At 49.1% G+C, this 8,302-nt stretch overlaps 1 pseudogene across 1 annotated transcript; it reads left to right on the top strand.

The window, feature by feature from the left end:
- Nucleotides 1-4,216: 4,216 nt before the first annotated feature.
- Nucleotides 4,217-5,798, top strand: LOC307192387 (cysteine-rich protein 1-like; annotated as a pseudogene). Its single transcript has 2 exons — nucleotides 4,217-4,244; nucleotides 5,536-5,798. The product of its transcript is annotated as a cysteine-rich protein 1-like (transcript).
- The last annotated feature ends 2,504 nt before the right edge of the window (nucleotides 5,799-8,302 follow it).

Genomic DNA, 8,302 nt, shown 5'->3' with positions numbered 1-8,302 from the left:
AAATGGAGCAGTAGTTGGGAGGAAACTGTACACAGAGTGGTGGATGTTTATGGGAGAATTTTGTTTTGATTTATTTATTTTTGTTTGATTAATTTTAATGGGAGGAATTGCAGCATGTTTGTAGGCAGGGATGAAGGAGCAGTAGAGAGTGGGAAACTGATGACACAGGGGAGGATGGAGTCGGATCCTGTACCCACGCTGAGGGGCAGCCTTAGACAGGAGGGGACCATCCATCATCACTGGTGGGAAGGTGAGATACAGGTGCAGATGTGGGAATAGTGGAGGAGGAGGAGGATGTAATTCTCACCCGAGTGCTTTTTTTTTTCTGAGTGAAAAAAAAATGCTCATCATTAAGAACAGGGAGTGAGGGATGAGTGGCGGGGTCTGAGGGAAAAGGAGGAAATGAGAAATCACCCTCTCAGGGGTGTGAGAGTGAGCTGACTGGGAAATGGCGTCTGCAGAGTGCAGGGTGGGGGCCACTGAGGTCTGGGCTGTTCAGCTTAGAGAAATTTCCAGCTCTTGGGCAACAACAGGAGGATGTATAAGAAACGAAAGAAAAATGCAACAAAATATCTGCAAACGTGAGGATTACATTCTTTTTCCTTTGTCATTTATCACTTTCGACACTTTATTACTTGCCTTACAGTGAACATACATTATATCCTATATTATACGTTACACATATACATCATGATAAGAATTCAAAAGCTTTGCTTAAATTTTTAAAAGGAAGGCAAGTGGGCAGAAAAAGTGAAGAGCTGTGGGCCCAGAGCTGGACGTGCCGGGCTCCGTGCCTGAGCTCTGGGCAGTGAACTCACACAGCCTTTTCTCCTTTTCTCAGGACCGTGTTTTCTTTGGAGACCAAGCAGGATTTTTCCCTTTTCAGTGTGGTCACGTATTAGGACCTTTTCACTTCTTTGATGCTTTTAAGATAGTTTTTATATTTTACATGGCATTTTCAGCTATTTTCAGTGAGCAGAATTCTCCTTACAATCCAGCCCATCTTCTCCAGTAATGGAATTTCTGTGGCAGAATAGCTCAGTTAAAAGACTTTGGGTGCCAAAGTAGAGAATGTGTGTCCTAATGCACGATCTTAAGAGGATCTGTCAGGTGTTTTACAAGTGCAAGGGATTTTAATGTAATTTTTGAAAGCATATTTACCTACACAGAAGGGGACTGAAAAGGTACTCAAGGGTATACAAAATAAATAATTCATGTTCTCCCTCTCGTCCCCCATTTGCCCAAATCCTCTACTTGGCAACCACTGCGGTTGGCAATTTCTCATTTTCCTTCTCCCCAAATATATCTCTACATTAATGAATACTGTTATGTCAGTGAAAGAGCTCAGGCCACAGAATGGGAGAAATTATTTGCAAATTCACATATCTGATGGAGGACTTGTTTTAGAATATACATAGAATGCTTAAACTCAGTAATATGAAAACAATTTAAAAATGAAGGAAAGTCTGAACACACACCTCTTCAAGAAGATCTATCCATGGAACTGCATATGAAAAGATGCTCAACATCATATATTATTAGGAAATGTAAATTTTAAAAAATGATGTATCATCACACCGATTAGAATAGCTAGAATCCACGAACTGGTGATACCAAGTGCTGTCCAGGATGTGGAGCGACAGAAACCCTCACTCACTGGGGCAGGAATACGAAGCAGCACAGCCCCTAGAAATGATGGTCAGCAGTTTCTTATAAAGCTGCACATAGACCCTCCATCCAGTCTACTGAGCGCTCTAGTCCTCATGCAACTCATCTGAAAACTTATATATGCACAAACCCCTGCACACCAAAGTTTATAGCAGAGCGCCCCTCAAGTGTGGGCTGCACGTAGTGACTTCCTTCTAAAGGCTACAGTACGGAAAGTTGGGAAGTAAAAATAAAAGTTCACATGGAAAAACCTGGGAAATGTACCTTAGCTGGGTGATGAGGTGAACTTATTACTGATTATCAAGTGGAGAGTATACACCCTTGTTGTGTGGAGAATGTCACTTCATCTCTGTCGTCTTCTTCCCCAAAATACTTTGCCCCAGTCAACCAACTGGAATAGAGGGACATTCTACAGTATCCCTGAGCAATACTCAAGAACATCAAGGTCATCAAACACAAGGGACCTCTGAGAGACTGTCACAGCCACAGGAGCCTGAAGGAGACATGATTGGGACTTAACACAATGTGTCTTTGATAGGATCATAGATCAGGAAAAGGAAAAACGAATGAAGTCCAAATAAATTCTGGAGTTTAGTAATAATGTATCAACATTGCTTCATTAGCTGTGACAAATGTATGATGGTGATATAAGATATTACCACAGGGAGACTGAGCGTGGGAGTTACAGGAACTCTCTACTAACTCTGCTACTGTTTTTGTGAATCTCAAACTACACTAAAATGAAAAAAAAAAAAAAAGAATATCTGCCAGAAACGAACAGGGAGTGAAATAAGAATCGACTTTGAGTTTTCCAGAGTTTTTTCATCAATGAGCTGGAGAGATGGGTTGTGGAGAGGAAAGATGGAAACCTCAGACGCAAGGCAGGGCTCCAGGGCTCTCCTCCCCTCTAATCTCCGCCGCATCCCCGAGCCCGACCCCAGAGCTGCTCAGGCAGCATCTTCATCCCCCCATTGCTGACCAGCCTCCAGGGCAGCCATCTCTGTCGGACTCAGACCACAGCCCCTCCTCTCCCTTCCCTGTGCTGAATAGGAGAGGGCGGAGTGGTGGCGCCCCCGGGGGTGTGGCCACAGTTGCTGATGACAGGAGACCTGAGCTCCCCTTTGACCCCCTTACAAAACACCTGCCCAGGGTTTCCTTGGGCTCCTAGCAGTGGGTGAGTGCTGCGCACAGAAGTTGGAGTTCATCCAGTGTCAAGTTCAAAGTCTGAACTGTTACTCAGAATACATGCTGACACGGACCTTTTTCTCCCCATCAAACCACCAAGGACTAAGGCCTCAGGGAGGATCAGATTTCAAGGCCATTAACAGTTGGTTCCCAAATCCAGGGTGGACCCCACAAACATACTGGGTGTCCTCAGTCTCCACGGGTGGGACCTTGAACCCCAAGTCCTTGTCACTTCTTGCAGCTGCTGACAGGGTTACAGACTCTTCCTCTAGGGAATCAACTCTGGAACCTCCATCCCTAGAATGGGGTAGAAGGGGGGGAGGGGGAGGGGGAGGAGATCCCCTAAGATATCTGCCTATGAAGATGGGGAGGCTCCTGGAGAAGTGAGGAGAGGAAGGAAATAGTGACATTAGGGGATGGAGGCCAACAGGAGTGGAGGGGGAGGAACGAGAGAGCAGAGGGGCAGGGCGGCTCACTTAGTGGACACGTGTGCAGGGAGGGTGGGGTCTGTGTGGGGAGAGGCACAGGGGCTTCTGGCCTGGGCGCTGGTAGAGGCTCTGTTTTTCACCTGGATGATAAGTACACAGGTGTCAGCTCTCTATTTTGCTGGTAAACTATGCTTATGTTTTTGGTGTTTTCCTGTCCTTACAGGTATGGTATAACTCAAATACACCTGGAAGAAAGAGAAAAGAGAAAAGGAGAGAGGGGAGGTGGTTAAAGGAATTCCTCTCTTCCAGAGAAATAGCCTAACCCCCAGTCCTCACTCCACCCCACACACACATGGTGCTGGGGGCAGCAGGGAGACTCAAGGAAGGGAGAGTCCATCCCAGCTCACAGCCCGGGGCTACCTGGACATCGTCTCCCTGTGAGCTAAGACAGCGGTGACCACCGTGCCAAAAAGACTGGCTAAAGACCTTTGGAAAAAGACCTGCCCAGCTGGTGGAGGTGGAGAGCAGAGGACAGGAGAGCAGAGGACAGGACATGGAGTGGAGCCTGGAGACCACAGTGGGACAAGGAGATCAGCCATGAGTCTGGGCCCGGGGGTCCCCCTAACATTTCCCTGAGACACGAAAACGACCTCCCCCATCCCCAGACCTACAGGACCCAGGCGTCCCAACACCGTACCCAAGGACACCAAGCACGGCCCCTCCTGTCCAGGCATGAAGTCCGCCACCGTTTGAAGCCTCAAGTGTCCTCTCCGCTCCTCCCCAGTCCCGAGAGCCCTGGACACCCCAGTGTCCTGTCTCTTCTTCCCCTCCGTGGACCTAATAATAGGGACCTGCTGTCTGGATCCCTCCAGCCACTTCCCAACCTGAACTTAAAGGCCCTGTGGTCCTGGACTCAGATCTAATTTCTGGCGCTGATGTTGACCCAGGAGTTCGTGGTCAGGGGTCAGGGGAGGCTCCCCAGGGCCCCACAGGCTGCAGCTGAGCCAGGCTTCCAGCTGAACAGGATCGGCAGATTCTGGACATAAAACTGCGACCTGGAGGAGACACATCAGCCACACGGAGGAGTGAAAAGCTGCCTTTGTCTCTCCCTCCTTCCATCCGCAACCAGGAAACGTCCACGACACACCACAGGTGACTCTGCCCAACACACCAGGACTCCGGAGAATGCCACCCAGTGTGCATGGAAAGGTGGGTGGACTGGGACACAGAGACGAGGCTGAACCGAGGGAAGAGCAGAGGCGGAGCCTGCGATCCTGTCTCCACCTGTGGCCACTGAGCTGGAAGCCCCAGAACACCCAGTAGCAGCCGCAACAGGACACAGGAATCCAGCCTTCCAGCCTCAGCAGTGCCCGGGGCCCCAGGTAACTAGGCAGCAGCAGAAGTGGGTCCTGGGGCCCCAGCCACCAGCCCCTGAGACGCCCATGACTTTGGCCCCTCCAGCCACCCACTGGCAGCAGCAGAGCCGGAGAACCTTACAGCACGGGACATGGCAGAGGTGCCTGCACCACCCCAGCTACCCACGCCCCCCTCTTCCCTCGTGGTTCAGGGGATCCCGGACACGAGGGAAGAGCCCACTATCCCAGGTCACCAGGCAGCGATGCCAGTGGCACAGGCAGCAACAAGGCAGCAAAATCCCTGGAGGCACAAGAAGCAATAAGAGGGCACGGGGCCACACCCCTGATGGGGGGTGGAAAGTGCCAACTCTCCCAAGCAGGTAACACAGGTAGTAGAACCCCAAACCTGTGCTCTAGCGCCACCTCCTGGAAGAGAAGCGAAAAGCCTCTGCTCTCTAATTTGTTGAATGGTTAGAATGAAGCAGAAAAGTGCTCCCCACTTCATCAGTGCTGGCAGAGGAACAGCACAGCAAGCACACGAAGAACCACAGTAACACTGCATCACGAAAAGTAAAGGACAGTTCTCCAGAAACCAAACTTAAGGTCATGGAATACTGTGACATAACTGATAGAGATTTCAAAACAGCTCATGAGGAAACGCCACAAGCCACAAGAAAATTCAGAAAGGCAGTATAAGGAGCTCAGGAATACTATGAATGAACAGAAGGAATACTTTACCAAAGAGATTGAAAGTCTAAGCAAAACTATATAATTTCAGTGTACTTATGTGGCGCACTTTCTTTAAATTGATACCTAAATATTTTATCCTGATGCTATTATAAATTGAATTTAAACGTATTCATTTTCCGAGTCCCGCGCTCCGGTGTGTTCCCGCCCAGCCACCCGCCCCGGACCCGGCGCCACCGTGCCCAAGTGCCCCAAGTGTGACAAGGAGGTGTACTTGGCTGAGCGGGTGACGTCCTGGGGAAGGACTGGCATGGCCTTGCCTGAAGTGTGAGAAATGTGGAAAGACGCTGACCTCGGGGGGAGGGGACACACTGAGCATGAAGGCAAGCCCTACTGCAACCAACCCTGCTACTGGGCCATGTTCGGACCCAGAGGCTTTGGGCGCGGTGGAGCGGAGAGTCACACTTTCAAGTAAATCCAGGTTTTGGAGACCCCATCCCCGGCTGCCCCCGGGGCCGCGGCCCTCTAGGCCGATGGCGGGCCTTCTCCACAGCCACCTGGGGCTGTTCTGTAGACCCCCATGCCCTCAATAAACCCGTACACTTGGAATAAAACAAAAGAAAACACATTCATTCATTTTCCTAATTTTATATTTCTGGCACAGAACTCTTAAAATCCTTCGAATTTCCTAAGTGATGAGAGCCACAGATGTGTGTTTTGTTATGTTAAAGGTCGGCTTTTGGACTGAACCTAAGGATGGGGGCTGGTTACCAGGAGAAGCAACCATGTTAATAGGCAGTTGGAATTTCCGGTACCACCGCATCCCCCACGTCCTGGGGTCCGAGAGGGGCCGGAGGTTTCACCTACTGCAATGGTCCATGATGTAACCAATCGTGCCTGTTTAATGAAGCCTCCATAACACCCCAAAATGATGAGGTTCAGAGAGTCTCCGCGCTGGTGACTACACGGAGATTTGGGGAGAGTGTCCCAATCGGAGAGGACACGGAAGCTCCACGCCCATCCCACACACTTGCCCTTTGTGTCTCCTCCGTCTGGCTGTTCCAGAGTTACACCCAGTAGTCTAGTAAGGAAAGTGTTCCTGTGAGTTCCCTGAGCCGCTCTAGCAAATTAATCAAACCCGAGTGGGGGATCATTAGAACATCCAATCTGTAGCCAGTCGGTCAGAAACACAGGTGACAACCTGGACTCGAGATTGGCATCTTAAGGAGGGGGCGGGCGTGCAGGACTGAGCACTAACCTGTGGGGTCTGACGGTGCCCGCGGTAGAGTCAGAGTTGAGTGAATGGGGTCGCAGGGGAAATCCAAACATGGGAATATTGTAATCTGATGATCGCAATATTAATGGCAAAGAAAGAAAGACGGGAGGGTGGGAGAAAAAGCCTGGGTTTTGCCTGCCATCATCTGTCTCCTGCTACACAGAATGGCCAGCCTGGGAGAGATGGGAGAGCTCCAGAAAAGAGAAGGAAACAATAGTTTTACCCACTGTAATCTAATACCTTCCCCCAAGGAGCTGAAATAGACACTGTTTGATTTCACCCCTCCCTTCCTAGAGTTTTAGACAAAGGTTCAACTAAGTAATTGGTGTCGACCTGTGCAGGTGTACCGCGTCTTATTGCATTTTGAAGATACTGCATTTTTTACTAATTGAAGGTTTGTGCCAACCCTGCAGTGAGCAAGTCATCAGCGCCACTTTTCCAACAGCATTTGCTCACTTCATGTCTCTGTGTGTTGGGCTGCACCCCGCAGGCCTACAAGGCCTGTGCTTGCCCAGCTTCAAGACAGAAGAAAGGCTCAGAGTCAGCAACAAAGGCATCAGTGGTGTAATGGATGGGGAAGCTTACACATCTGAAGCAAGATCCTGGAGCGACACCCCACCGTGTGCGGGGGGCCAGGGGGTATATTACCAGTTATAGGGGAATTGACATCAGGTGGGCTCATTAATTACCAGGGAAACCAGTAGAGGGCACACCCCTCACATCCTCCCTGATAAGAACAATCACTAGCTAGGGCTGGGGGCAAGTATGTAGCAGCAGGTCAGTCATGTGTAGGTGGAGCAGGCCTTGGTCGGACAGGGGATGTACAAGAGAACAAGAGAACAGCCATCCTGAGTGGCCTGACCATACACTGTATCAGAGTTTGGTAATTCTCACAATATCTCAAACTTTTCATTATTATTATATTTATTATGCTGGTCTGTGATCAGTGATCTTTGATGTTATTATTGTAATTGTTTGAGGGCACCAGGAACCACTCCCATAGAAGACAACAAACCTATGGATAAATCTGTATGTGTTCTGACTGTTCCACCGACCAGACGTTCCCTCATCTCTCTCCCTCTCCTCAGGCTGCCCGATTCCCTGAGACACAACAACGTGGAAATTAAGCCAATTAAAAACCGTGCAATGGCTTCTAAATGATCAAGTGAAAGGAGAGTAGCATATGTTTCACTTTAAATCAAAAGCTAGAAATGATTAAGCTTAGTGAGGAAGGCATGTCAAAAGCCTAGATAGGCTGAACGCTAGGCCTCTTGCACCAAACAGTTAGGCAAGTTGTGAAAGCAAAGGAGCAGTTCTTGAAGAAAATAAATAGTGCTACTCCAGTGAGCACACGAATGGTGAGAATGCAAAACAGCCTTATCGCTGATATGGAGAAAGTTTTAGTGCTCTGAATAGAAGATCAAACCACCCACAGCATTCTCTTCAGCCAAATTCCAAACCACAGCAAGGCCCTAACTCTCTTCAATTCTATGAAGGCCGAGAAGGTGAGGAGCTGCAGAAGAAAAGTTTAAAGCTAGCAGAGGTTGGTTCATGAGGTTTAAGGAAAGAAGCCGTCTCTGTAACATGGAAATGCGAGGTGAAGCAGCACGTGCTGACGTAGAAGCTGCAGCAAGTTATCCAGAAGGTCTAGCTAAGACCATTAATGAAGGCAGCCACACTAAATAACAAATTTTCTGTATAGA

The sequence above is a fragment of the Stenella coeruleoalba genome (assembly GCF_951394435.1).
Source record: "Stenella coeruleoalba genome assembly, chromosome: 10".
In the NCBI taxonomy this organism is placed as follows: Eukaryota; Metazoa; Chordata; class Mammalia; order Artiodactyla; family Delphinidae; genus Stenella; species Stenella coeruleoalba.
This window is presented reverse-complemented; position numbering and strand designations above follow the sequence as displayed.